Source organism: Canis lupus, chromosome 3 (assembly GCF_011100685.1).
Source record: "Canis lupus familiaris isolate Mischka breed German Shepherd chromosome 3, alternate assembly UU_Cfam_GSD_1.0, whole genome shotgun sequence".
Classification (NCBI taxonomy): Eukaryota; Metazoa; Chordata; class Mammalia; order Carnivora; family Canidae; genus Canis; species Canis lupus.
Genome location: NC_049224.1, coordinates 82,145,440 through 82,149,613, shown reverse-complemented (window position 1 = coordinate 82,149,613; position 4,174 = coordinate 82,145,440). Strand labels below are relative to the sequence as shown.

Sequence of the window (4,174 nt, the reverse complement as noted above, 5' to 3'; positions counted from 1 at the left end):
CATTTTCTTATAATATTTTTATCACTCACTATCTTTTAATTAAATGAAAAGTAAGATGTTGATCTAGAAACCACTTTATTAAATGCTCTAAAGACCAGTATTCTGTAAATACTACCAAACAATTGGCACAAAGAGAATATTATTTCATTGGCACAATGATAACTCCTAACCTCTTCTTTTATATTTATTTTGGGTCTCAGATTTACATTGGTATTATTTGCCATATCACATGGTTCTAAATTATGCTACTTTGACTGATGATAGAAAACTTTATTGCAGAAGTAATCACCTGAACAAGATAATTGTTTCAGTATTGTAAGAAAAAATAGCTTAAGATCAGGGGGAAAAAAACGAAAATTATTTAGATGAGATACTTGTTTTTAATGGAATACACATTACAAAGTATTTTAATATAATAGCTAATTTCATTTATATATTTATATATATACTCAATATGTAGTTGTACTAACAACGAAACAACAGCAACAACAAAACTATTGTAGGATCCATTTGGGGTTCTTTTATGGGAAAGCAAGTGAAAATGCTACGACTCTAGGTAATTGTGCTATTTCAAAATTTCTCACCATCCTAACAAATTATGAACCTGGCTCACATGTACTCAAATTGTTCACACATAATTGAAAAGCATCGTTGCCTTCATACTAGGCCAAAGTTTCTTAATTTTTATAACAAAATATCACTCCTGTTACCTCTTCTCTAGGCAATTAAATCAAATTCTAGTTGGAAGTTGATTCCTTGGAAATAAATGATGAATTTTATCAAAAGTTAAAAGATGGTACAGACTAATTGTGAAAACAGATATTAGTTTTATTTCAGTTTCTTTTGTTTTTCACAGGTTTTATTCTGTGGAATGTGTCATTACTAAATATTAAGTAATATTTAGTAGTCCTTGGCTAAATATTACATTGTAGTATTTTTGAGAAAGCCTAATGTGTAGAGAGCTAGTTTCAGCTCTATCCCTAAATCTCTGTATAATAAAGAATAAATTGGCTGTTTTCTGTGTGGAACCATGGATGGTGCATAAGAGAAGGGAAAAAAGGTTCCTGTCATGCCAGAAACCTTTCAGAAAAAGTGAAGGAATTTCACAGAGTTAAAGATCAAAGTCTGAGAAAGAAGTTTGCTCAAAAGATGCTTCGAAAGGCAAGGAGGAAGCTTATCTGTGAAAAGCTAAGCATTACCACAAGGAATATAGGCCACTGTACAGAACTGAGACTTGGATGGTGAGGACGACGAGAAAAGCTGGCAACTTTTATGGACCTGCAGAACCCAAAATGACATTTGTCATAAGGATCAAAGGTATCAATGGTGTGAGCCCAAAGCTTCGAAAGGTGTTGCAGCTTCTTCACCTTCACCAGATCTTCAGTGGCAGCTTTGTTAAACTCAACAAGGCTTCAGTTAACATGTTAAGGATTGTGGAACCATATATAGTCGGTGAATGAATTGATCTCCAAGCATGGTTATGGCAACATCACCAAAAAGAGAATTTCCCTGACAGATAACACATTGATTGCCCTCTCTCCTGGTAAATATGGCATCATCTGCATGGAGGATCTGACTCACTAGACCAGATCTGTTGGAAAATGTTTCAAAGAAGCAAACAACTTTTTATGGCCCTTCACATTATCTTCTGAAGGAAGAAGAATGAGGAAAAAGACCACCCATTTTGTAGAAGGTGGAGATGCTGGCAACGGAAAAGACCAGATCAATTGGCTTATTAGAAGGATGAACTGAAGTATCTACCATGATTATTTTTGTTATCTGGTCAGTTAATAAATGACTACTTTCAAATGGGGAAAAAAAGAATAAATTGTAAATTCTCAAAAAAATGAAAGTATAAAGATAAGTGGCAAAAAATTGACATGCAGGAATTGCAAAAAAAAAAAAAAACAAGTAGAAAGATATAATTCACATACCATACAATTCTTAATTTAAAATATATAATTTAATATTTTAGTAAATTTACAGGACTATTTAACCATTACCACCATCTCATATCTTATGACATTTATATCCCCCCTAAATTAATCTTGGACCCCTTAGCAGTTAATCTACATTTCCCTTCTGCCCGACCCCCCACCCTGCCCCAGCCCTAAGTGGCCACTAATAAATTTGCCTATTCTAGCAAGTTGCGAGGGTTTTTGAATAATTACTTAACAGTGAATTTCATTAATCAAATTGTTGTTTTGCCATGGAGAGGGGTTGCTGAGCTACTTACTCTACCATTCTGTAAGCAAGTCCTGTTGACCCCAGTTGTTTTGACTCACTTTTATTAAATACTTCAGCCTAAATCATATTACATAGGAAATAATTTTAATACAAATATGTATTGCACTGTGTAATATAAATATGTATTTTAGATGTCCTCCAAACAATTCTTGTGTCTGTCATAAGCAGAAAAATATCATCCCAAGCATATCCATGTTGTAATCCCCAGAACCTGTGAACTCTGGACCTTTCTGGCAAAGTGGAAGTAAGGTCACAGATGGAATGGAGGTTGGTGGTCAGCTAACCTTAACATAGGGAGATTACTCTAGATAGTCTGGGTTGGTCCTGTGTAATCACAAAGTCCTTAAAAGTGGAAGAGGGATGGATGCCTGGGTGGCTCAGTGGTTGATCTGTCTTCAGCTCAGGGTGTGATCACAGTCAGGAAATCGAGTCCCAAATCAGACTCCCTGAGAGGAGCCTGTTTTTTCCTCTATGTCTCTGTCTCTTTCTCTGTGTCCCTCATGAATAAATAAGTATTTTTTAAAATGTGGAATAGAGAGGCAGAAGAGCTGTGCATCAAAGTAATATGATATGAGCAAGATTGGGTGGCCATTGTGGGCTGGGCTTTGAGGATGAAATGGGTGCAATCTCTAGAAACTGTAAAAGAGAAGGAATATATCCTCCTTTAGAGCCTTGAGAAAGGAATTAAATTCTTATGGCATCTTGATTTCAGCATGGTAAACCTATTTTGAACTTCTGGAATCTATATATGTGTTAACTTTAAGCTAACAAGTTTGTATTAATATGTTATACTGCAATAGGAATTAAATGTACCTTCCATCTCCTGAAAGCACTAATTCATTTTAAAATGGAAAAAAACAAAACAAAACAAAACAAAACAACAAAGAACAAAAGTACACATTTAAAATCATAAAATAGGATGACCTCAAATCTTTGGATTAAGAAAAAAATTCTATTTAACAATTTGATGCTTATAAAATGAATCAGGTTTCAGGGTTGAACAAGTTTTCATTTTATAAATATAAATATTTATGACACATAGTCCAAAATCACAGCTAATCCTTTTGAATCCTTTTATATATAGGCATATGGGAAGAGCAAGGATCTTAAACATCACATCATTCGCTGAATTCTTGAAAGATATATTTTCAGAGACTGCTTACTGCACATGTGCTATATAACCTAGTAATTATATAAAAATGTCTGGCATAAAATGAAAACAACAAAGTTGAATATATTAAAGAGACAGAAAACTGCAGGAAAGAAGTTAAAAACAAAAGAAATGTACAACTTGAGTTTTTTAATTGTTGTGCTTAGAATGCATGTGGAACCTAAGGACTGCTAAAAAAATATGTAGAAAAGAAATTATTTAAAATTATTTAAGAAGTCATTACAAAGTCGTTTTAAGGCTCTCATTATTTTCTTACATGAAAATTTGGCACTTTTACAAGCCATCAAGAAATACAAAATTAAAGTTCAAGGAAAGTCATTGTATTCCTTGTATACTTTTTATTCATGAGATATATAGAGTCTTCACAAATACATCAGATGTTAATGGTTATCTCCAATGTGAGACAACTTCTTGGAATATAAACATAATGTAACAATATCAGTTGGAATCACTGAGCTTAGCAAAGTGACACCGAAAATGAGATGATGCTGGACATAGGCAGCTTTTGGACTAGAGTTAAGAAATGTGGTTCAGGACTCTAGGACATACTGGTGTTCTTTTAGCACTGATTTTCTGCTAAAATCTGAGACTTCTTTTGTTAATATTTCTTCTCTATTCAGGTAACAACAGATGGACAGGGTTTTATTAAATATTTAGTTGTTCTGTAGAGAACAATTCTTTATCAATCGTTAACTGTGCAACGTTGTTCTGAGAAGCAGGTTTGTTTGTTTTTCTACCTTGTCTGAACAGAGATTA

General features: G+C 33.6%; 1 pseudogene; it reads left to right on the top strand.

Annotated features, from left to right (window-relative positions):
- Positions 1-1,030: 1,030 nt before the first annotated feature.
- Positions 1,031-1,752, top strand: LOC119876112 (annotated as a pseudogene).
- Positions 1,753-4,174: the final 2,422 nt, after the last annotated feature.